Source organism: Leucoraja erinacea, chromosome 22, assembly GCF_028641065.1.
Source record: "Leucoraja erinacea ecotype New England chromosome 22, Leri_hhj_1, whole genome shotgun sequence".
Classification (NCBI taxonomy): domain Eukaryota; kingdom Metazoa; phylum Chordata; class Chondrichthyes; order Rajiformes; family Rajidae; genus Leucoraja; species Leucoraja erinaceus.
The window spans coordinates 28,004,950-28,032,585 of NC_073398.1; the positions used below are offsets into that span (position 1 = coordinate 28,004,950).

General features: G+C 41.4%; 1 protein-coding gene across 1 annotated transcript in view; it reads right to left on the bottom strand.

The window, feature by feature from the left end:
- snd1 (staphylococcal nuclease and tudor domain containing 1) overlaps positions 1-27,636 on the bottom strand; it is a 736,770-nt gene that overhangs the window by 579,791 nt on the left and 129,343 nt on the right. The gene's annotated exons all lie outside the window — the stretch shown is intronic.

Consider the following 27,636-nt stretch of genomic DNA (forward strand, 5'->3'; position numbering starts at 1 on the left):
CTCCCCCAACGTGTTCAAGTCTTCCTGCAGAGTCCCTGCTTTCTCCACACTACCTGCCCCGCCACATATTTTCGTATCATTCACAAACTTGGCCACAAAGCCCCTCATCCAAATCATTAATATACAACGTGAAGTGCAGCGGCCCCAGCACAGAGTCCTACAGAACTCCGCTAGTCACTGGCAGCCAACCAGAAAAGGCCCTCTTTATTGCCACTCTGCCTTCTGCCATCCCTCCAACCTGATATCCATGCTGGTATCTGCCCTTTGATAGCATGGGCTCTCATTTCCCACAGCAGCCTCCCATGTTGCACCTTATCAAAGGCCTTCTGAAAATCAAGGTATACAACATCTACTGACTCTCCTTTGTCTGTCTTGCTGCTTACTTTTTCAAAGAATTCCAGCAAATTTGTCCGGCAAGACCTCCCATTCACAAAGCCATGCTGACTTTGGCCTATTTTATAGTGAACTTTAAGTACTCCGTAACCTCATCCTTTATAATGGACTCTTATCAACTCTTATAAAATCTTATCAACCACCGAAGTTAGACTATAGTTCCCAATATTCCGCTTTGCTCCCTTCAGCGAGCTTAATCGCCGAAACTACTCAGACCCATATTCTTTTCAATAAACCCATCTTTTAAATCGAGAATCTCTTATGTTTGGGAAACCATTTCAAATAGTTTGATTTAAATTAATGCCTTGCCACATGGCATAATTCAAATGTATACCATGTCAAATTACCACCTCCAAAAAAGGGATCATCAAGGAACTTGATGGATTACACTGAAGATGCTGGTTTACACTGAAGATAGACACAAACGGCTGGAGTAACTCAGCGGGTCAGGCAGCATCTCTGGATAGAAAGAATGGGTGATGTTTCGGGTCGAGACCCTTCTTCAGACTAGTCTCAAACTGAAATGTCACCCATTCCTTCTATCCAGTTATGCACCTATAGTCTTTGACATTTCCATTCTGACCGTCTATCCTATTGATAAGCCACACAATTATATTTATTTCTATCATAACTTCCATCATGATATATCTGTCCAAGATTATTATAGCCATACATGGAGCATTGCGAACAGCTCTGGTTGCCACACTGTAGGAAGGATGTGATTAAGTTAAAGAGTACACAAACGATTCACAAGGATGTTGCCGGAGCTGGAGGCCTTGAGTCATAAAGAAAGAATGGATAGGCTGGAACTGTTTTTTCCTGGAGTGAAGGAGGCCGAGAGTGACATGATAGAGATTTATAAAATCATAAGGGGCAAAGATAGGATAGTACGTGTCTTTGTCCCAAAATGGGCATCTAAAACCAAAAGGTAATAGATAAGGTGAGGGGAGAAATTTTGAAAAAGATCCTTCTGGCAAGTCTTTCCACGCAGAGGGTGCTGATTATATGGAATGAGCTGCCAGAAGAAGTGGACAAGTGGACAGCAGACGGCATTTGGACAGATACATGGATAAGAGGCTGAGAAGGATCTGAGCAAATTGCAGGTAAATGGGACTAGTGCAGGTGAGCACCTTGGGTGGCAGGGGCAAGTTAGGCTGCTGTATAACTATGACTCTACAACTATCAGATGATGCACAATCTGATCACTGCACCTTGTCCTCTTATCTGTTCACCGTTTAAAACTTCTGGTGCTGCATACATTTTCAGAATCCTACAATTTTGTGATCAATGTTAATTTTGAAAGTAATGTAAAGCAATTTATTTTAATCATGTAAATTCCAGATAGATGAAATGCTAATAATATGTTACAGTTAAACGGCTCTGAACCTTACCTTCAGCAATAAGATAAAGACTACCAGCCTATTTAACGTTATTATCATGAATGATCGGAGCCGCTAATTCAGCACCACCCAATTTGCATGATGCAGTATACTGGAAACTAAATGCACTGATCCAAATGATAGAATACAAAACTCCATATATCATTTTTCTAGCATTTCTGTTGCATGATCCTAAGGGGAACTTAAGTCATGTAGGCTCCAAAAGACAATAAATCATATCTGGTTTAGGGGAAATCAAAGGCTTAGATATGCATTGTGGCCAGTACAATTACCAACTCAACCAATTAAGATTAAACGCATTTTAAAATGACCAAGTGAAACTAATTGGATTCAATAATATTCTTATGGAAAACCAAATTAATAATGGCACCTCGTAAAATAAAAAAAAAGGGTTTTTTTCCTATGATGGTGTAGAGTTCCTTCTTTTTAAAATAATCTTTTCCTACTATAGGGGCTAGTGGAATCAAGGGATATGGGGAGAAGGCAGGCACGGGTTATTAATTGGGGTCGATCAGCCATGAATGGCGGTGCTGGCTCGAAGGGCGAATGGCCACCTCCTGCATATATTTTCTATGTTTCTATTTTTCTATAAATGTACAATTGATATAGGCCACAAAATCAGCTACGATTATTGCCATATTAATGCTGCTATTGAAGAACACAGAAAGACAATGCTGCAGTTGCTGAAGTCTGAAATAAAAAGTGAAAAACCTGGATATACTCAACGAGTTAGCAATTCAGGCTGATGAGCTTACATCAGAGAAAGGTTGTAGAAAGGTGTAGGGAGTGACAGTGGGTGGGGAAGGAAAGTGGGAAAATAAATAATTTATGTTCTGGTGAACAACAGGAAAAAACAAGTGGTGGTGCCATTAGTTAAATAATCTGGGAAAGATATGTCTGCTGTATAAACAGATAACTGAAAAAGTTTTAAAAAAGTAGATAGAGAAAAAATGGAAATAAGATACACGACTTAAATGGCTGATTATCTAAAATTGCTGAATTCAATGTCAAGGCGCTACTTCATTAACTACCTTAACTGAACCTGCATCTCACAGCTGAGGACCATCGAGAAACTTGACAAGGGCAGTGCTATTATTTAATGTTTGGGGAATTGATCAATGGCTCTGAGGCTGAAACACATCTAATTTTGTATTTCTCCCTCTGGATCATGAATTAATTCAACATTGAACTTTAGCTACTGTTTTCCAGTATTTTGTCTGGAGGTCTTCCCTCCATAGCCTCCGATCTCTGCTGTCCCAAAGCCATGTAGACAACAGCCAATACCCTATCCTCATTACTAACTCCAACAGGTTAGTGATCTGCCACGTACACAGCCATGCCGACTGTTACAAATTACCCCATTCCCTTTCAAATGGGAGTAAATCCAATCCAGAAGAATCCTTTTCCATAGCTTTCCTACCACTCACGCAAGACTCACCAGCCTAACATTCCCTAGATTTTCTGTACTATCCTCCATAAACAGAGGAACAATATCAGCTATTTACAGGTCCTCTGGGACTTCACCAGTGGCTCGAGAAGATGCAAGAAATTTTGACAAGACCCATGTGATCTCTTCTCTTAACCTGGCATAGTTCCCATCACACCCTGGGAATTTATCCACCACTTCAAGAGCCCCAGCAACACCTCCTTCATGATCTCAAATTGCCCTTGCATATGTATTCTCCACAGTGCTTCTATGTACTGCTTCTTGGTAAATACAAGTACAAATTAGTCTTTTAGTATCTCACCCGCATCCTGTGGCGTCCTTTATCAAAAGCAGAATGAAATTACAGCAGATGAGATGGGAAGAATGGTCTCGCAAAAAAATTGAGATCAGTAACTGATCTGCATGACTGAATGTTCAGTGTGAGCCCATGATACAATGGGATGTCAACATGATCATCCTCCACAATTTTCAACAGCAATGTGATGCATATATAGTCCCTTATCATTCAACTTTTCCTTGCCCTTTTGTTTTATTGCCTCTCATGCTCTTGGCCACTCTTCCATTTCCAACAACACATAACACTTTCCACTGCTGTTTACTTTACTACTGTAAGAGATGCAACACCTGATCGTACATCAATCCAAGCACTCATTCCAGGTGATGGTGACTTAGTAGTGTTTCTTATATACTATTTTACATACCGCATAGCATGATCACAAGGTGGCCTCCTTCATATTTGGGAAACCAATGCAGAACTGCAGAATGCTCCCAATCCGTATGCAAGAATGGCTCTGAGCTTCCTGTTGGCTGTCACAGGATTCATCATCCTACTTTGTCCTCTGCCTTGTCCTCCTACACTGCTCCAACCAAGCTCAATACAAGCTTAAGAAACAATAGCTTTCAATGGTGTATTACAACAGCCTTTGGGACTCAAAAGCCACAAATTCAGGTTTTTCCAGTCGTCACCTTGCATCTCCAGTATTTTTTGGTCAAATCCTTTCTTCTGGTATTTTAGATATTATCTCCTGCTGGTTGTGTCTTCTGCAGACAGCCCTCAGCCAATAATTGTATCATTCAGCATCTCCTGATCTCCACACTTCCCTTTAGATGTCTGTCCATTTCCCATTGCTACAAGAACAACAAACTTATTTTCCATTGTTTCCAAAACCAACTGTTCCAAATTAACCCTACACTGAATAAGTAAACAAGAAGGCTGATGAAAGGAATGCAAACTATGGTATTGAAGCAGATTTTCAAAAGACATTTTAGAAAAATCAAAGCTCAAGCAATAAAAGCAATCGGGGCAACTTGAATGAAAAACAATTGGCTCAAGGGCATAACCAGTGTTCTGATAATTGGTCGTTTATCCGAATGAAGGGCAGTAGACAGTGATGTATCCTGAATGTCAACGTCACGACCATTGTTATTTTTTGGATATACATTTTCAGTTTGCTGAGACAACATTTCTAAACTTGCAGGCAACAACAAATTTCAGAATGTGTGGTGCACGGTGTGAGAGGATAGCAAAAGAACATAGACAGTCTGCCAGAATGGGCAGACAAGTGGCAGATGAGATTTTACAGAAGTGTGAAGCAACACATTTTGGCAGAAAGAAAGGAGAGAGACAATGTGGGCTACATGACAGCATTCTAAAATGTGCACTATACATGTGGAATGATTGGTGGGTAAAGAATACAAGATCCTGGGCTTCATAAATAGAGACATAGAATTAAAAGCAGAGAGATATTTTCCATAAATAAATTTTATTCAGAATAATAAAAAAATACACAAAACAACAACAAAGTTAAAACACTTCTGACATTCCAATGGCTAAACATACATTAATTAGCATTATATTTGGTGGTGTTCACAAAATTATCATTATACCACGCACCCTTGCAACCCATGTGCCCCCCTGGGTTGATATCCCTTCCCTTGTTTGAGGGGTGTCTCCACCAGACCCCCCCCCCCCCCCCTCCCCAATGTGCAGCAGCTGGATTGTGGTCCTCCCACACAGAGCCTTGCCTTTGGCTACACCAAGCTTCAGCACGTCCCTCAGCATGTACTCCTGCAGTCCGCAGCGGGCCAGCCAGAAACATTCCCAGATGGATATCTCACTCTGCTGGGAGATCAACAACTAAATAGTGATTTTCAACAAGTTGATGACCTTCCAGCGGAACTTGATGTCATTCTCCGAATGTGTCCCTGGGAGCAGTCTTTAAATCAGAGTGTCCTTTGTTACGGAGCTGTTCAGGATCAACCGTGACAAGGACCCTTGCATCATTCTCTACACTCTTTTTGCAAATCCGCAAAGAGTTGGGCAACCGTCTCCTCTCCATAGCAGCCATTTTGAGGGCAATGTGCACTGGTAGTAAGAATCTGATGGTGCAGGAAGGATTTGACTTGGAGAGAGCCCCTCACCACCAGACAAGCATGGTCTTGGTGAGTTCTGGCAGTGGCAATTCGCCAAACAAACTGGGCAGTCTGCTAAGGCAACCACACCACAGGATCGAGTACTTTTCCTGCAGTGCCTCCAGGATGATCCGTGCTGACCCATGCCTGATAGACTTGTGGTAAAGATGTTGGTCTGGAAAAAACATTTCCACAAAGGACAGATGGTGCAGATGAACCCGACTTGGACAGGTTGGGCGTGTGGGCAAATGCACGGCAGATGCAGTATAATGTTGATAAATGTGAGGTTATCCACTTTGGTGGCAAGAACAGGAAGGCAGATTATCTGAATGGTGTCAGGTTTGGAAAAGGGGAAGTACAACGAGACCTGGAAGTATAACTAAAACTCTCATCTTGCTTGTTATTATGTCTGTGTGTCTGTCTGTTCGGATGATCCTGAGATTACGCCAAAACGGTATATGATAGCGTTACAATTTTTGGCCCACCTTACTTACCACTACCCTGGGGTGTGGTGTATCTAGATTCGTTCAGATTGATGGTATATTTTACAAGTTATTCAAATTTTAAACTTAAATAATGTAACTTTTCACTGTAAAAAATGCAATTCCATTTGCTGCCCCTGTCCGTTACAGTGTTACAAATGATAGGACACTGGGAATGCTGTCATTTGTAACATTGTAACGGCAGGGGCAGCAAGTACAATTGAATTTTTTGAAGTGAAAAGTCAAAATTTTCAAGTTTAAAATGTGGGAAGGTGAAGAGGAGGGGGAGGGAATGCTAGGGGAAATGGGAAAATGAGCTGCGCCTACACAGTTGGGGGAACGGGTGAGTGGTGGAATATTGCGATGTGGGAACAGGGCCCAACGGGTCCCATTTTGTCTAGTCTCAGTCGAAATAGCCTATCCCTTATTCTTAAACAGTGGCCCCTGGTTCTGGACTCCCCCAACATCGGAACATGCTTCCTGCATCTAGCCTGTCCAATCCCTTAATAATTTTATATGTTTCTATAAGATCCACTCTCATCCTAAATTCCAATGAATACAAGCCCAGTCGTTCCATTCTTTCCTCACATGACAATCCCACCATCCCGGGAATTAACCTCGTGAACCTACGCTGCAGTCCCTCAATGGCAAAAATGTCCTTCCTCAAATTGGGAGACCAAAATTGCAAGCAATACTCCAGGTGTGGTCTCACCAGGGCCCTGTACAACTGCAGAAGAACCTCTTTTGCTCCTATACTCAACTCCTCTCGTTATGAAGGCCAACATACCATTAGCTTTCTTCATTGCCTGCTGTACCTGCATGCTTACATTCAGTGACTGGTGTACAAGGACACCAGTGTCTCGTTGCACTTCCCCTTTTCCTAATCTGACACCATTCAGATAATAATCTGCCTTCTTGTTCTTGCCACCAAAGTGGATAACGTTACATTCATCCACATTATACTGCATCTGCCATGCCTCTACCCACTCAACCAACCTGTCCAAGTCACCCTGCATGTCATAGAATCTTCTTCACAGTTCACACTGCCACCCAGCTTTGTATCATCTGCAAATTTGCTAATGTTACTTTTAATTCCTTCATCTAAATCAGACAAGAATACAGATTGAAATTGACAGTCAAACGATAAAGGGGCAAACTAAAGAAAAACTTAAAGCATAGAATGGATATGATATGGAACCAACTGCTTTCAAGAGTGCTGGAAACTCATTCAACGACAGTGAAAGCAAATTAGAGACACATGAAGGAAAATAATTTGTGGAGCTGTGGAAATATGAAGGGGGCAGGAAAATGGGACTGAATAGATTGCTCTACAGTGAGCAACATTGATTCAATCAGCCAAATGACTTCCATTTCAGCTGCAGCAATTCTATGACCGCAAACAAATTACCTCAACCATTGTCACTGTGCCGCATTGAGCATTATAAAGCTTATTAACTCTTTTGTACATTACAAACATCAGACTTTGCAAAGGCTATCTACCTGCATTTCCTAAATACTAGATTTCTTGCAGTCTTACTGGCCAGACCAACATAAAGGAAGTTGAATGAATGAAAATAAGGTAGAGCAAAAGAAGAGTCAAATCAGGTAGAGAAAGGAATACGAGAAAGATATTACAAACAAATAACTTAAAATATATTTTTATAATGTTTTCAAAAGCAAAAAAATACACAATTATCTAGATGCAAGAATGAGAGTGAAACATCTAACACCTGGGAGTTAGAAAACATTGCGTTCACTATTGTCTTGTTAAAATCTAAAGGTTTACATGCTTTATTACCAAACTATTTATCAGCTATCAATGGGCTTGCAATTTCAATTAATTGTTATATTTTCGCTGCAATATCCAAGATCCAGTCCATGAACACAAATGTCTGCAGTAACGGGTCAGATTTCATCCGTGAATTGATTCTTATCAATTGATACAAAATAAATTGCATCAACAATCTTTCATCTGGAACACTTCGGGCCCTGTTATGCCAGGCAGCTCATCACATGGAAATACCATTCAAGAGTTTCATCCAACTTCGTACATTCTTCTTCCGTTCACAGTTAATAGCAAACATAGCAGGGATGACAATGGAACAACAATGGCAGGTACTTCTGGGAATAATACAGAAGGATTATTCATAAGAGGAAGAAAGATTCCAAGCAGAGTAAGGGGCTGCCGTGGTTGACAAGGGACGTCAGGGACAGTATAAAAATAAAAGAGAAGTACAACGTAGCAAAGAGGAGCGGTAAGCAAGAGGATTGGGTAATGTTTAAAGAACAACAGAAGATAACCAAAAAGGCAATACGGGGAGAAAACGTAAGGGGGCAATACGGGGACAGGTACGAAGGTAAGCTAGCCAAGAATATAAAGGAGGATAGTAAAAGCTTCTTTAGGTATGTGAAGAGGAAAAAATTAGTTAAGACCAAAGTTGGACCCTTGAAGACTGAAAAGGGTGAATTTATTATGTGGAACAAGGAAATGGCAAATGAGTTGAACAGGTACTTTGGATCCGTCTTCACTAAGGAGGACACAAACAATCTTCCTGATGTACGAGTGGCCAGAGGATCTGGGGTGACAGAGGAACTGAAGGAAATCCACATTAGGCAGGAAATGGTGTTGGGTAGACCGATGGGACTAAAGGCTGATAAATCCCCAGGGCCTGATGGTCTGCATCCCAGGGTACTTAAGGAAGTGGCTCTAGAAATCGTGGATGCATTGGTGTTCATTTTTCCAATGTTCTATAGATTCAAAATCCGTTCCTGTGAAATAGAGGGCAGCTAATGTTATCCCACTTTTTAAGAAAGGCGGGAGAGAGAAAACAGGGAATTATAGACCAGTTAGCCTGACATTGGTGGTGGGGAAGATGCTGGGGTCAATCATAAAAGATGAAATAGCGGCACATTTGGATATCAATAACAGGATCGGTCCGGTTCAGCATGGATTTACGAAGGGGAAATCATGCTCGACTAATCTTCTGGAATTTTTTGAGGATGTAAGTAGGAAAATGGACAAGGGAGAGCCAGTGGATGTAGTGTACCTGGACTTTCAGAAAGCATTTCATGAGGTGTACACGGTTAATTCCTGGGATGGTGGGACTGTCATATGCTGAGAGAGCGAAGCAGCTGGGTTTGTATACTCTAGAATTTAGAAGGATGAGAGAACAAGTAAGATTATTAAAGGTTTGGACATGCTAGAGGCAGGAAACATGTTCCCGATTTTGGGGGAGTCCAGAACCAGGAGCCAGAATTTAAGAATAAGTGGTAAGCCATTTAGAACGGAGATGAGGAAACACTTTTTCACACAGAGTTGTGAGTCTGTGGAATTCTCTGTCTCAGAGGGCGGTGGAGGCAGGTTCTCTGGATACTTTCAAGAGAGAGCTAGATAGGGCTCTTAAAGATCAGGGGATATGGGGATATGGGGATAAGGTAGGAACGGGGAACTGATTGGGGATAATCAGTCATGACCACATTGAATAGCCGGCTTGAAGGGCTGAATGGCCTACTCCTGCACCTATTGTCTATTGTCTAAAACTACCGAGTAAAACAAGGGAAAGAATCCACAGAAGTCTGTGAAGTCCACAAGAATTGCACCGCCACCGCTGGAAAGTTACTTATTTAATGGCAGTTGTGCAATTGCAAAGGATGGTTCAAAATAAATAAACACCAAGAAAGTTACAGTAACACAAACATGATTATTAAAAATAAACTATATACGCGCACACAAAAAGCCCAACGTGGCAATTAACTGCAGATGCATCTGTCTTGATCCTTATTTGAAGTTCAGCCTCACTTTCTCTTTATTATAATCCCTCCAAAGGATCAAGTTAAGCATTAGCATGAGAAGTTAATAACATGAGATTTAGCAATTGAAAGCCCATCTGTCCCTCGAGTTTTCTTCTGCTCAATAAGATCATTAATGAGCATGCATCTCAAATTTTCTTTCCTGCCACATATCCTCTGATGCTGTTAATATCCAAAAATCTATTATGCCGAGTCTTGAACATACACAATTGCTGAATATTCATAGCCCACCAAAACACAGTATAATCACCTACGTAAAAGACATTTCCCCTCATATATTTTTTATCCTTTAACCAAAACTATTATCTACATTAGTATTACTTTGAAGTCCATGCCTTTTACGTAACAACCTTATTTTGTGTGGAACCTTATCAAATGTGCATCGCGGTCAGTGACTCTGGGAGGGACATGCCTGTACCACACCTCTGTTTCACCTGGCCCTGTGTGTGTGTGCGTGCGCTGCCAACACACAGCCCGTCACAGTGCTGCCGCACGGGGGAGACGAGGCAGAGGGCGGCCATGGCCATTGGAGAGTGGGGACTGTCCCGAGGGATGCGCTCCTTCGGCCGCTTACAACTTGGTGCTTGGGTTCTGAGTGCCCAGTCACCTATGGATTGTGTGGGAAAATGACCCCCACCCTCCCGCCTCCATCGGCCAGTGATATGATGGACGCGGGAGTCTGGACCAATCACTGACAAGTCGTCCGTCCCCCCCGGCGACGTCATGTTCGTTATTTGACTTTTCGGGCAGAGCGGCCTGTCGATGAGTTGGCCTGTAGCAACGCAGCCTTTCGGTGAGTTGGCGTTTCAGCATAGCGGCCTTTCGATGAGTTTGTTTTTAGGCGTCCCATCCTTTCGGTTAGTTGGCTTTTAGGCTTTGTTTCCGTTCGGTTATTTGGCTTCGGCTTCTCGTCCTTCGACACCACGTCCGCTCACGTTAACATTACCGGTCGGTTATCCTTGGTTCTGAAAATTATTGCTTACGTTTTTTCACCCAATGAGCGAATTAAATGCACTGGTCAGCACCGGCTACAACCTACAACAACCTTCAGCCTCCTGGCAACCCACACCACTGCACCTATGGCACGAGAATTCTCGCTACTCTCCATGGTGGCTTCATTCTGGTTGCAGGTAATTTATCAACATGTTGAAAAATTTGCGGTAACGATAACGAGGCCGCGATTAATTCCCAGAATGTGGGAACTCCTCACGACCATAAAGGCGACTACCCGGCAACCACCCGCTAACATGTGGCACAACTGCTTAAAAAGTCGCCTAAGTGGGACAGGCCCAAAATAGTTGACATTTCAGGTCGAAGACCCTTCGTCAAAAATGTAACGAATAATCTTCAAACTGGAAAGTCAAATGTTTCTCTTCCCAGCAGCTTGGCCTGCTGAGTATTTTCAGAATGTTCTGCTTATTTTCTGACAAACACAGGTATTCAGCTAACTGGCCGATTTTAAATGATAAGGCAACTATCACATCTGCAGCCACCTCTTTTAATGCTATCAAGTATTTGCCTAGTTTTAGTAACGTCAATTTCTCCATTGCTCTCTCTCGTAATAATACCTTCACAACCATCTTTAGCCAACGGTTTCTAAGCCACATAATACCACTTTTTACTTAGAAATTTTGAGGAGCAGCAAACTATCCATGCTCACCACCCGCCCACTGTTCTTGCCTTGGACACATCATAGGAAAGAATTTCATGAACAAAATCACACAGCTCATAGCCTCCCTATCACAACCACCACCTCCTCACCAACACCTTCTGAAAATGCTTTGGCAGCTTGTGGAATTAAGCCCCAGGCTTAACAGGTTGTCAAAACAGTCAAATAGATTGAATGTATGTGTCTGTGTCACACACTGATGAACTAGTACTTTGTTTTTGTTTTAATCTATAAAATTATACAAAACTTGAAAACACTAATCAGTTTAAACAACTCAAATAACAACTTATGTTTAAGAAGGAAATGCAGATGCTGGAAAAATTCTTCTTTAGACCAGTAGGGTCTCGACCTGAAACATCACCTATTCCTTCGCTCCATAGATGCTGCCTCACTCACTGAGTTTCTCCAGCATTTTTATCTACCTTAAATAACAACTTAAATTACCTAAGAATCACCTCTTTTTTGCAACTATTCATTCCATCAAAGCAATGGAATCACTGAACATGTGCAGAGTTTAACCAGATACATATTCAACAGGCAGACTATCCAACTTTAATTGCTGGCAAATTGCATGGAGTAGGTGCTTCCCCATTAGAATCCAAAAGGAGATTTGTGTCTGAGCGCAGCCATACAAAAGTGGGATTCTAATGTGAGAAAATTCTAGTTTGCCCCAAACATCCAATTGTTGACAGCATTATTTTCCCCCTGAAAGAAATTTCAGGGCAATTAGCCAAATCAACCACATTGATTGGACTAAATGCCAACAGTGCCCAACCTTCTACATTTAGCTGGGTCAGATGCGCAAGGCCAATTTGGTTAATCCACCACACCACAAGCCAGAAGAAGCCCTCAACAGTGAGTAGACTTCACTTGGTGCTGTACACTCACATACAGCCACCAGACACCCGATGGCCATGAACATGGTTGTTATACATTTATTTTTGCTACTCTTTTTCTATACAATTATATTCTCACAGCCTTGTTTTTATCATGCAACAAACTGCAGAGCCAATCTGGTGACTGCATGATGACCCTTCCACAGCTACATCCTTTCATTTCACAATTTCAATTGTAAATTGGAATTAACTTGAATTACCTAACACAGCCAATGGCTGATAACATTTGAGCAGACACTTTGCAATTGATTCCTACCATACCATCAAGTTATGAGCACCATTTCCCATAAGAAATAAGTGGACTGATTTTTTTCTTCTAATAAGACCTGGTGCTGAGCCAAAGTTTCAAAATGGACAAAAAGCAAAAGAATTGTGGCAATCTGCAATTTAAAAAAAAATGAAATCCTGCAATACTTAGGTGGTCAGAGGGTAAATGTGGAGAGGGTTAATACTTCATATCAATGACTGTTCTGCAGAAGTAAATAAAGTAGAAAGCAGGAATGCTGGAGAAACTCAGCGGGTGAGGCAGCAACTATGGAGCAAAGGAAATGATCAACGTTTCGGGTTGAAACCCTTGTTCAGACCCGAAACATTGCCTATTTCCTTCGCTCCATAGATGCTGCCTCACCCGATGAGTTTCTCCAGCATTTCTGTCTAACTTTGATTTTCAAGCATCTGCAGTTCCTTCTTAAACAAAGTAGAAAGCAAGCATGTTTAAAGTTGAAAGTACACAAAATTGCTGGAGAGACTCAGCGGGTGCAGCAGCATCTATGGAGCGAAGGAAATAGGCGACGTTTCGGGCCGAAACCCTTCTTCAGACTGATGGGGGGTGGGGGGGGGGGGGAGAAGGAAGGAAAAAGGGAGGAGGAGGAGGAGCCCGAGGGCGGGGGGGGATGGGAGGAGACAGCTCCAGGGTTAAGGAAGGGGAGGAGACAGCAAGGGCTAGCAAAATTGGGAGAATTCAACGTTCATGCCATCAGGACCCAAGCTACCCAGGCGGAACATGAGGTGCTGTTCCTCCAATTTCCGGTGTTGCTCACTCTGGCAATGGAGGAGACCCAGGACAGAGAGGTCGGATTGGGAATGGGAGGAGGAGTTGAAGTGCTGAGCCACCGGGAGTTCAGGTAGGTTATTGCGGACTGAGCGGAGGTGTTCGGAGATTGGGATGAGAGAACAAAGAATCTCAGCAAGTGAAAGCCAAGATTACCCAGGAGACAAAAATATAACGTTTAAGAGATGGTGTTGAATGATTATTAATCAAAGCTGATCTCCTTACATGAATGAAACAAAGAAAAATGAACATTGGCAAAAAAATGAGAGAAAATTAAATACCATGGCAGAACTATGAGATGTAGAACAAAGTAACTATTGAAAATCTGAAATCAAATCAGTTCACATCTGTGCTAAGAAAAAGAAGAAGCTCCTATCCACACTCTCCAGAGATTCTGCCCTCTAGTCTCAACCTGCTCATCTGTACCAAGACATACAATCTCTCATAATCTCTATAACCACACCAGGATGGCCAAGAGATCTTCACTACTTTGAACAAAGACTCAAACAGTTTTCGTACATCTTACATCATTCTTCAGGATGAACTCAATTCTTACTCTACTAACTTTTTCAAAACCTAAGTTGTTGCTACAGAACTTACATCAGCCCAAGCAATGTCTGTCCGGTAGCAGGATACGTCCTTGTTTCAGTTCTCCTTCACACCCCCCCCCCCACCTCAGTTTTTTTCTGATACATTCATGACTGTAATCAGTGACTTAGAGAACTCAAAAAATGCACCTGTCTTGTCTATCTTGACTACACCTCCTCCCATCCTACTTTATATAAAGACAATTTCTATTCTCTTGGTTTCTGATGATACTTTCTACACCAGTGCTAGGATGTATTTTTTTATTTTCCCAAATCATAGCACACCACTAAAGATGACAGGAGCGTCAAACATGTCTGTTCTTTAGACGCGCTTCTGTGCTGAATCCCCTCCTCCGTTGTTCTCAACGCACTTCATCTCACTATTCCTTGCATAATTTACTCTAATTTCAGCCACTTTTGATCAGGTTCCACTAACAGACAATCTTCCCCTTCCAGAACTGCAAAAGAATCATTTATTTCTGTGATTCGTGGTTTGTTCTTCCATTTCCATTAACCACACTTTCTCATAATATGTCCCCTTCAACTGGAGAACACTAGTCCTTTCACATCTTGATGAGGAAACCAAGCACAGATATGAGGAAACTTCACAACACCTTGGTGATCCCGAGCTTCTAGTTACCCGTCGCTAAATCTCCATCCCACTACCATTTCGCGTTCCCAGTGGTTGCTTCCTCCTACATTGTCCCAGTAAATCCCAAGCATCAAAAACAACCCCCCCCCCAAAATGAGTCAATATTGAATCTCTAATTATAGATTATCTTGTTTCCATCATTGACTCAGGACCATCCATTTGCAGGTCAATTCATTTTTTCTCTCTCCAAGGATGCTGCCCAATATGCTGACTACTGCCACATCTTTTTCATTTCAGATTTAGTTGCTCAGCAATCTGACATATTATGATTTTAACCTCGAAGCAGTGCCTCTACTTCTTTCTACACAACAGAAACCACGGCATACAAATGAACACCATTCTGTCAAAGTGAAGCTCAGTAAACAGCAGGATCCAACAGGGAACTAAATTAGAACAATCTTTTTTCCAGGCATGCCTAATGACTTCCAATTTACATTTTCCAAATTGTATGTAGGTCAACAATTCAACTGGTCTACAATGAGCAAGGACAAAGTGCCAGAATTTCAGCCAACAGCTGTTTACAAAATGATAGAACAATATATTATGATAAGCAAATGTAACAAAAGTGAGACTTTTTAAAATAAAGTATTAAAAACAGATCTGATTACAGCATGATTAGTAGTTTGCATAGAATGAATATACAGAAAGGAGCAATCTCCAGAAAATATTAAATGTCACCTTTGTATATAGAATCACAGAGCTATCCAGCACAGAAACAGGCCCTTCGGCCCACCTTGCCTATGCCGAGAGTTAGCATACTGGGCAAAGTTCCATTTGCCAAATAGCTCTCAAAAACCTACCCATCCATTTATCTGTCCAAATGTCTTTTAAAAATAGTAATTGTATCCACTTCTTCAACTTCCTCCTGCAGCTCATTGGAGATACAGACTAACCTCTGAGTGAAAAGGTTGCTCCCAAAGTCCCACTTCAATATCTCTCCTCTCACCTCAGCTAGAATTTTCTACCCTGAGAAAAAAAATTGAATATTCCCTGTATGTATTACCCACATGATTTTGTGCACCTCTATGTTATCCCTCAACCTCCTACTCTCCAAAGAATAACCAATCTTTCAATATAACTCAAACCTACAAGCTGATTTCATTCCATTATAGAAAGGATGTGAAGGCTTTGCAGAGGATGCAAAATAGGTTAACTGGAATGCTGCCTGGATTAGAGGGCATTATCTGTAAGGAGATGTTCTACATACTTAGATTTTTTTTCCCCTGGAGCATCGGATATGAGGTGAAAATATATAGAATTATGACAGACAGATAGGGTAGGCAGTCAGAATCATTCCACTTGGGTGGAAATGTCAATAGCTAGATTGTATAACTTGACGGCGAAAGGGGGGATGTTTAAAGGAGATGTGTGGCATAGTTTTTTTTTAACCAACACAGAGTACTGCAGTAGTTACCTAGAAAACACCAACGGGGGGGGGTTGCAGAAGCAAACACGATAGTGGCATTCAAGAGGCTTTTAGATAGACCCATGAATACAGGAAATGGAGAGATGTGGTTCATGCGCAGGCAGATGGGATTAGTTTAATTTGCCATCATATTCAGCATAGACATGGCGATGTAGTTATAGAAGGCAGCACAATGTTGTAGCGATTGAGTTACTGCCTTACAGCGTCAGAGACCCAGGTTCAATCCTGACTATGGGTGCTGTCTGTACGGAGTTTGTACTCTCTCACTGTGACTGCGTGGGTTTTCTCCAGGTGCTACAGTTTCCTCACACACTCAAAAGACATACAGGTTAATAAGCTTCTGTAAGTTGTTCCTAGCATGTTGGGTTGAACTACTGTGTGGAGTAAACGTGGTTGGCATGTACTCAGTGGGCCGAAGGGCCTGCTTCCACATTGTAACTCCAAAGTCTAAATTCTGAAGTCCAAAGACATGATGGAACAAAGGGTCTACTGCTGTACTGTTCTGTGTACTGTAAAAGTTTTGTTTCGTTTATCGTCATGTGTACCAAAGTACAGTGAAAAGCTTTTGTTGCGCACAATCCAGTCAGCAGAAGACAATACATTATTACAATCGAGCCATTTACAGTGTATAGATACATGATAAGGGAATAATGTTCAGTGCAAGGTAAAGCCAGTAAAGTCCAATCAAAGATAGTCCGAGGGTCACCAATGAAGTAGACAGTAGTTCAGGACTCTCTGATTGTGGTAGGATGATTAAGATTGGTTGAATGTTCACGCTGATTAGAAATCTGACGAACAAGCCACATTTATACTCTAACTACACATTCTGTGGCAAGTGGTATTTTTTAAAGCCTTTCCAGCTCTACAAGGCATAATGTGTGCAAGCGAATATTCTCTACTTACCTGATTGAGTGAGCTTGACACCATCCAAAATAAACCAACCAGATTGAGTGACAGTCATTCACACACAGAACATTCAATTTGAATAGCACTTTATGCCTGCATAATTGCACTGCAATATTTCCACAGCTTCCACAGCTCCTTAGATAGCACCTCCAAAACCTGAAAGTACTTCCACAGAAGAGGACAAGGGCAGAAGAGACACTCTCCATCACCTTCAACTGACAAGTTTCACACACAAAAAAAAAATCAACCAGGAGATTATAATCAGGGGAGGGAAGAAAATGGACAAATTCTGACTTGACAGAAACATTATTCAACAATTGACCTTTCCAAAGCAAATTATATATTTAACATGATTACTGCTCGGATCAATGGTCAAAGATCAACCGATATACTCGCTTACCCTCAACACATAAATTCATTATGTAAAGCACTTCATGGTGTCAGAAGGCACCATAAAAAAATAACACAAAAAACGCTAAAATACCAAAGACCATTCAAAGTGAAGTAGATACACCAAAAAAATAATTCAGAGGTTCCAAGTGAGTAGCGCATATTTATCAACATTTAGAACAGTACATCATAGGAACAGGCCTTTCGCACAATGTTTGTGTCAAACATAAACCGGTCGAACCTGCCTGCACATGATTCATACCTACATTTCTTGCCTGCCTAAAATCCTCTTAACCGCTACTATCATATCCTCCACCACCACGCTTGGCAACTTATTACAGGCACTCGCCATCCTCTTTGGTTGGGCTGCATTTGTAATATTGCCTGAGGTTCTGGTCACCACATTACAGGAAGGATGTAGAGGCTTTGAAGATGGTGCAGGGTGGAAATGTCAAAGACCACAGCTTTAAGGTGAAAGGGGCAAAGTATTATGATGATATGCGGGGCAAGTTTTTTTTACATCCTTTGGCATTTCAACTCTGGGGTGAAAAGGATCTGACCGTCTACCATATCTATGCCTCTGATAATTTTATTCTTCTGTCTCAGGTCTCCCCTCAACCACCAATGTCTTTACAAAGGATATAAAAGGACATTTATTATCACATACACCAAATGGTGTAGCGAAATTTGAATTGCCAATGCAGCACACAAATAGAGATAAGACACAACTTTAGAGAATTTAACAACATAAAAACATCCCCCCACAATGGTTCCCACAGTGGGGGAAGGCAGCAAAGTCCAGTCCCATCCCCTGTTCACCCATAGTCGGGCCTATTGTGGCCTCCACAGCCACTCCTCGGCGGCTTGGAAATGTCTGGAGCGGCTGCTTCCTCCCCGGAGACCGCGGCTACCGTAGTCCTTAGGCCGCGCTGGCTGGAGCTCCGACTCTGGCGATCTCGGATCCCAGGCTCTGCGGTGTTTTAAATCCAGCGCCGCCCATGGCTGGACGCCTGCTGCCACAGCTCCTTAGATGTTGAAGTCGGCGGCCACAGCACTCCGGAGCGCCACAGCCGGTCCTGACAGGAAAGGCCGCTCCAGTCCGATGGTAGGCCTCGAAGAGGGGGGGAGGGGGGGGGGGCGAAGAAGCTGCTTAGAGGAAAGCTGCCTCTCCGACCAGGTGGGGACTTGGAAATAGAGTTTGCAAAAACAATCCAAGTCTGCCATTCTGTCCTCATAGCTAACTCTCCCTAATCAAGGAAGCTTTCTGGTGAAACCCTTCTGCACCCTCTCCAAAGCTTCCACATCCTTCCTGTAATGGGGCAACCAGAATTGTATGCAATTCTCCAAATACAGCCAAACCAAAGTCCTATAAAGCTGCATTAAAAAAATATTAAGAAGAATATTAGACCTTGAGTATTCTGTTATTTAATATCTCTCTGCAATTTGACTAATCTCACGCCTCGTTCACTTTCTTGCTACCTGACCCAAATTTCCCACTCTCATGGCCCTTAGATCTCTCAATAATAACTTTGAAAGTATTCAGTGACAGATCATTCATGCCCTTTGGTGTAGAGAATGCTGACAAAAAATCATATCCTCTGACATTTTTTGCAACAAATGAGTATTTTTCATCTTCCTAATCCAACCCAATAACAACTAATCTTTGCCTCAACCCAAAAATAAAAATGAAGCAAGTAGCTCAAGTAAAGAATAATCCCCTGAAGTATGAGACTAGAAAAGTAATAGAATAGAATAGAATAGAATAGAATAGAATCTTTATTTGCCACGCAACCAGGGTTGGTGGTATTTGGGTTCGGTTATATGATGGTACACTGCTTTAGCCACATTAACACATATAACAACACAGATCATAGTAATAAAGTGCATTCATACCACATCACAAATCACAAATCTCACCAACGAACATAGTGCAAAAGAACAGACAAAGACCATAGACAAGACACTATATACATCAAGAGTCCTTAGTGTTGTCTGTTATTGGAGGGAATTGAGTGTTCTTATTGCTGAGTGGAAGAAGCTGTTTTTAAAACGGGTGGATTTTGTGGCAAGTGACCTGAGGCGCCTCCCTGAAGGGAGAGACTGGAAAAGGTGATTTGCTGTATGGGAGGGGTCCGAGATGATCTTTATTGCCCGTTTTGAGGTACGTTGGAGGTAAATGGAATGGATTGAGGGGAGGGGGGAGTTGATGGTCCTAGAGGCCTTGGAGACAATGCGCTGTATTCTGTGTAGTGAGTTACTGTCAGTGTTTCCGTACCAGACTGTGATTGAGGAGGTGATGATGCTTTCGATAATGGATTGATAGAAACGGACCAGGAGGTGTTTGTGGACTCTGAACTTTTTGAGCTGTCTGAGGAAGTATAGGCGTTGTTGTCCTTTCTTAATGATGTGGTCTGCATTGATGTGCCATTTTAGATTATTGCAGATATAGGTGCCCAGAAACTTGAATGAGTTGAATAATAGGAAATGGAAAAATGACAAACATTCTAAATAATTATTTTAAACCAAACTTCACAGTGGAAGACATAGTAATACCCCAATAATAAATAATCAATGGGTTTCAGAAGAAACCATCTTGGTGAAAGATAAAGCAGACTTGAGTAGCCATTAGGCTATTCACAGAGAGAGAGACACAAACAGGGTAATACCAGGCACCTCATACTAATGGATTTTCCTGCACATGCTAATCCTATTTTCCCACATACAAAAGGTATTATTTTATGCCTTGTACACTTAATTAAGTGCCTTCTGCTCCTCCCCCCCCCCCCCCCCCCCCCCCCCCCCCCCTGCTGCTCTACGACACAGAGATGTAATACTTCAGGTCCATGACCTTCCATCAGCAGAGAAAAAATGTTGGAGGTGCAACAATTTACAAATCCTGCCCAAATAATTAGTCATTATCTGGGCTGTTCAATTGACAGATTGCACACAAACTACACCCAATGTATCCCTAACATCTCAAATATCATAAATTTATTCAAAATGCATATTGAACATAATATGGAAACAATATTAAGGAAGTTAGCTTCAATGGGTTGAATGATATTCTACTATTTCTAAAACACTACGAGCAAGAATGAAAAATGCATTTGGATCTTGAAGAGGAGTTAAAATCCAAGTCTTCCATCTCCAAATTCTTCCTTTCACAATAAAAAAGCCCGTTTCATTTATCTTCTCCAGCACGACTGCTATAATATCTACAGGCAAGTTTACAAGGTCAGTCATAGTCACTCTGAATTAAATCACTGCAACAGAAACTCAGCCCCAGGAGACCAGGCAAAAAAAAAAATGACAAAACATGGAAATTGTTTATGACTTTTTACAGCTTACAAATCCAATGTCACCCACGCAGCCAACTCACCATGCTCCAGATTCATTTAAAGGTTATTGATTGCACACACGCACATACATACATGTAGTTTTCTTTAAAACCAGTGGCGAATGCGGTCATGATCTTCCATCTGCATTGCACCTCAGCTGAACTACAAACATTCACCATTCTGACCTTCATTAATCTAGACATGGCACCTTACCACTCCCACCTGCCACAGAATGGAAATACTGAATTCTATTACTTTCTATGTCAATTATATAAAAAGCCAGTATAAACTATTTATATAACAGATATCCTTCACATGCCTGATGATGAGTGCTAGGATTGCTGGCCTTGACTATTAATATGCATCATCTTCGACACCAATCCATTTACAACTTCATTTCCTCTTGATTCAGCCACATTGAAACTTGACAGCGGTTCGCTCTAATGCATCTAAATTCATTTTCCTCATAATGTGCCTGCATTAGTATTCCTGTGCTATCCTATAACTGAAGTAAACACGGTTTACATTAACTATGGATGTTGGGAAAGGCCCAAGTAGAATGGCAACAGGGAAATCACTTCACCCGAGCTCTCAGCAAAAATGACTAGAAAAAGGTTGGCAGGGTCAAGATGGAGCCAGAACTCCTCATGTATCTTTTTTCTAGGCATCTTACCCAAACAGTATTAGCATTTAGTCATGATCTAATAAGTTAAAGTCTGAATAAGGGTGTCGACCTGAAACGTCAACTATTCCTTCTCTCCAGAGATGCCGTCTGTCCCGCTGAGTTACTCCAGCATTTTGTGTCTACCTATAATTTAATGCAAACAAATTCAGATTGGACAGGAAATGCAAGGCAGCAAGTGTGCGGAAATCGATAAATACTACAGTTTGCTTCCTTCAGATCACCAATCTGCTCAAAATAGATAATGATTTACAAGATTGGACAAACTATGCCACTGAACAATACACAGAATCTTTGAAAGTTACAGGATATGTGCAAAGCTCTTATTTTATTTTTCAGTAAATGAAATAACAGCAGAGGTGCACAACTTTCCTTAGTAGGGAGAGCCACATTAATAATCAAAATCACTTGTGAACCACTCATGTAAAACATGTTTCTTTCTGACAGCAAATATTTAGATTTGATTTTTTATTCGCATATACCAGGACACAAATTCTAAAATGTATTAACAGCCTAGATTTTGTTCAGGTTGCTAACAAACAACTAAGTCTTTACAGTGTCTGTAGGTGTTTGACAGCATAATGTTTTGAAAGTCATCAATGCAGCAGGTCGCCGAAAAATTTCAACATGTTGAAAATCCAGCAGCGACCAGAACAAGGTACGACTCTTTGGGCGACTACTCACTGTGGTCGTGAGTAGTCTCCTCGGCCGCCCAAAAGAGTCATAGCGTCTTTCTGGTCGCTGCTGAATTTTCAACATGGTGAACATTTTCGGCGACCTGCAATGACCTATGACGGTGCCGGCAGTCGCCGAAAAAGTCACGTAAGTGGGACAGGCCCATAACGGTATTTGATCACAGAACATAAAATACTACAGCACAGCTACATGTCCTTCAACACACAATGTCTGTGCCATAGTGCACATGATGTCAGGGCCTATCTGCCTTCACATAAACGATATCCCTCCATTTATTGCATATCTATGTGCCTATCCAAGAGCCTCTTAATCACCACTATTATATCTGCCTGCACCACCACCCTTGACAGTCTACCCTGACAATCTACCCTACGTCTTTCATAATGTCATACACTTCCGTCAGGTCCCCTCACAACCTGCAGTGTTCCACAGGAAACCATCACAATCTGTCCAACCTCTCCTCGTAACTAATACCCTCTAATACTGGCATCATTCTGGTAAGCCTCCTCTGCACCCTTTCCAGACCGTCTCCATCTTTCCTGTAATGGGGCGACCAGAACTGCACACAATACTCCAAATGTGGCCTAACCAAAGTCCTATAAAGCCGCATCACGACTTCCAGACTCAATGCCTTCACCAATGAAGGGAAGAATATGGTGAGCCTTCTTTACCTCTATCTACGTGCGTTGCCACTTTCAACGGAGTTATGGACATTAACCCCAAGACCCCTCCGTACATCAACGCTGTTAAGGGTATTGCCATTAACTGTACTTTTCACTCTTACATTTAACCTCCTGAAGTGCAACACATCATATACTTTCTCAGATTTCTCCACCCATCCCTGTTCCCAATCTATATCCCGCTGTATACTATGAGATCCTTCGGAGTCATTTTTATACAAACAACAAGAGGTCCCAGATCAGTTACCTTCAGAACTCACTGGTCATAATCTTCTTGTGGTCATCCCATGTATTTTAATCCTCTGGATCAGCCTATCATGGGGAACTTTATCAAATAGTTTCGAAAAATCCAGGTGGACAATATCTACCACCCTACCTTCGTCATCTCCTCAAAAAACTCAATCAAGTTAGTAAGACCCAACCTGCCACATATAAAGCCACTGACCCTAATTAGCCCATTCTCTCCCAAATGGGAGCAAGTCCTATCTCAAAGAATCATCTCCAATAGCTTCCCTACCACTAACCTGAGCGTCATCGGCCTATAATTCCTTGCATTCTCTCCACTGCCCTTCTTAAACAAAGGAACTACATTTCCTACTCTCCAGTCCTACAGGACCTCGCCTGTGGTTAGAGAAGATGCCATGATCTTCGTCAAGGCATTTGCAATCATCTCTCGTGCCTTTCTCAATAAACAAAATGTATAAAAATGGCCTTTATTAAAATCTGACAATGTCAACTTTAACTACATGTGATTTTTTCCGATTACAAATCTCAAATTGTGGAGTACTGAGCCAAATAAATAAATGATTGGTCTTTGTCCCAAACATTATGGAGGGCACTGTAATACTGGAAATACTCAGCAGGTCAAACTGGTTCACCCCAATTGCAGGCACATGCAAAAAAAGCAAAGTAGATGTGGCTTAAACAAGGTCTCAAATGATTGATGAATTCACATTGCAACAATGGCAAGGTTAAATGAGATTTCATGAGGAATTATATTAATATTAAGTGGCTTAGTGCAGACCCCAGCATGTGATTTAAAAGGAATTATATTTTAAAAATATTAAAAGGGCATTGATAAAAACAGGAGAAGTGACTTGCAGTATCTGAGCAATGAGGCATAACAATGTGCCAAGGTGGAGTAGAGCATCCCTCACTGGTTCAGATGCCCAAATGCCCATGCTTAGTGGCAGGCTGTTTGCCACAGCCTGGATATCTGCCGTTCTAACCCATTTCAAAATCCAGATTGCTCAATTTCAGGAAATTCCCATTGCATAGCCCATACAGTAGGAACTGGAGCTGGAGAAGTCCTCTTGAACACGTAGAAATTAGAAATAAAGCATTTGAAAGATAGCAAACAATCATAAGGTGCCTACAGAATTGTAAATGCAATGGCCACACTTTTCTCTACACCTGTTCTACAGGATTTAAACTATGCCTATATTATCATCGCATAAACTGAATGCTCAATCTGGTCAGCAAGGTACTTTGAAGGGTTTTGCTGAGAAGTCCACAATGCTAGGCAACATGATTTTACTAAATGTTCCTTCACTCTCAACTCTCATGCTGCACTCACTGTAACTTAAAGGCCGTGAACAAGAGGCACTTCTACACATGGCATTCATTAACCTACAAAAGACCAAAGGCATAATTAGCCAGAAAAGCATCTACAAAGATCCTACTGAAAATTTGCAATCCACAATTGGTGCACTCCCTGTTGAGAAATGACAAGAAAATGATGGCAACCATCCTGCTTGAGAAAGAATCACCATTTCAATTTTACATTGGTGCTGGCATGAAACAAAACCCATTTAGCACCAATGATCTTTGGTATATTATTCCCTTTTCTCATCATTTGCCTTAAAGGCAATCTTTTTGATGTGATCATTGGTCAAATTTCAATAGGCATCTGACATTCATCAGTTTCAGGGCAAACGGCACATCAGACTTACTGTTCTGATGAACTATCTGTCAAGTTCAACATGATAACCAGTCCTGAGAAAAACATGTTCTACATCAGCAACATTCTATCTCCGGATCAGACGAATCACATCTGCTCTCTCCACTCAACATTTTCAAATTAACTTAGTTGCAACAAAGAATTAGATGGTAGAATTGGCAATGCCAACCATCGAGCTAAGTTGCTCTCCAACCTGTGTTCTCATTTACCCCCAATTTACTTGTGTGAGAAAGCTGAAACACTTAAATTGTACAGTTTCCACCTTTGCTGTGTCAGGAAATATTCTTGGAGTCATGTGGGACCAGTGTATCACCAATGAGCTCTTTGAGAAAAAACAGCCCACTGACCGTGAAGGCTTTGTGGACATTACTGGGCGCAGTTGGTTGCTTCATTGTCGTGTCTAAAGCCGTATTCAATTATTGCCTGTGGCACAGAGGAAGGCCAGAATTCCAATCCAGCAACAAGGTCTCAAGAAATTCAACATTAGCACCAACACATGCAAGATCCTTGACCGCATCAGTTTCCTGGCACATCTCCCTTTCTTCCATTATGATTATGGAAGCCCAGCCCCTTCCTTGCAAATGACAAATATTGCTCAACATTTTAATGTCCAGATGCCATTCTACAACATACGAGCATGATATCAGTCTGTCACACTTCCAGGATCTCCACTAACCAATCCAACACAATTTATTAAGTACCTTTCACATAATTAAGTATTTGCACTAGGAACATCCAATTCTTCAAATTTGGTCTTGAACAAGAAGGTTATCTGAAACACAGCCAAGTGTAACATCACTTTTGGCAATGATCTCTAAAATCTTCAGAGCACAGACAATAAATTAGTGCCAGTTCTTACTAACTGTTATTCTTGTGTCGGCAAACACAGCCATTCAAGAAATTAAATCTGGGAGATATAATTAAAGCACTGATCATACCTTTTGCTTGTTTCAAGTGCAACATATTGCCATGAACAAAATTTAAATCAATTCCAATTGTATCCAATATTGTGTTTTTTTTTTCAAATATTGAATTGCCTCAATATTTCTCAATAATAAAATGAGCCCAAAGAAGATACAGACGAATAATCAGAACTTAAAATGTGGTCTCCACTACAGATTATGGACTACTTTTCAAAACACCCCCATTCACTCCACAAGCATGTCTCCATGCTTCCAGACACCGATCTCTTTAATTTCCCACCTGAGTCCTACTCTGATTTCTTTCGATTGGCCCCCATGATAAGGCTGAACCCAATGTTGCCCAGATTTTGAGAAACAACTCCTCATCAATCCTTTGGGAGTTAACATTTACATATTTCTGGTATTCACAAACTTTTTTCTTCTCCCTCTCGACAGATGCAATTGTACCTCCATGTAAGCCGCAATTACAGAAACAGGCCTTTCAACCCACAGCGACCATCAAGCATTTATTTGCACTGATCTCATACTAATGATATTTTATTCTCCCTATATTCCTCTGAAGCCCCTCCAGATGCTACACTTCCATCATCCCACATATGTCAATTTATAGTGGTCAATTAACTTTGCATGCCATCTGCCTTTGGGGTCTGAAAGAAAACTGGAACAACATCAAGAAGAAACCAAGGTAGTCACAGAAAACATACACATTCCAGCACCAAATGTCATATGTGAACACAGGATTCTGGAATAATGAGGCAACAACTCTACTACTTCCACCCCTTGGTCTCCAACTTCTGATTTTTAAAGCAATTGTTTGCTTTCAATGGTCCTTTATTGTCACGTGTGCACTACAATACTATTTTGATGTGCAATCTATCACAACATTTACTTCTATTCCCTCCACCCTCCTCCTCTGCAACTGAAAACATGTTTTTCTTCTCACTTTCCCAGTACAGAGGAATTCTTGACCCCAAAAAGCCGATTTTGTTTTTCACCTCACTGTTGCAGCTTGGCCCAATGAGTGTGTCCGGCAATTCCTGTTTTTATAAGAAGCATTTTAAAATATTTTAGAAAATATACCCTGCAAAAAGTGCCAAGTGCTGCTCCAATTTGCAATTTCTCCCTTAATCTATGAAGGATTTCAAAGCATATTTTGGAAGATCTATTATGACCTATTCACCAGAACATTTTTAACATTTTATAAATAGCCTGTTCACATTTTCCTGAAACAAAAAATACCATCTTTTATTATTAAATGGAGTTTGTAACAAAATAAAATGTCATTCAATTTCACAAATTCAGCTCTTTTGGATGCAGTGCAAGTCTCTTATGTCCAGATAAGGCATGGACATAACATCTTACTGTATATATGAACCTAACTAAGCACATCAGTTATATATTTGCATCATCTTTAGCCACAGGCCAAGTTCCAGAACACTGGACGGTGGTTAATTGTTTTAGTGTAATTTACTATTATTTAAGAAGGGCAGCATGGATAAGCCAGGGAACGAAAGACTGGTGAGCCTGGCGACAATGTTGTTGGAGGGAATTCTAAGGGATAAGATCTATCAGCATTTGCATAGGCACAGGTTGATTAGGGGTAGTCAGCATGGATTTGGCATGGGAAATCATATCCCACAAAACTGAAAACGCTTCACTGAGATCAAGGCAGTGAAGACTGTCTATGTGAACTTTAGCAAGGCCTTTGAAATGGTCCCACATGCAAGGTTAGATCTCATGGAATCCACGGTGAGCTAGGCAACTAGATTCAAAACTGGCTCGCAGGAAGGAGTCAAAGAGTAGTTGAGACGTTTACTTTTTTGATTGGAGGCCTGT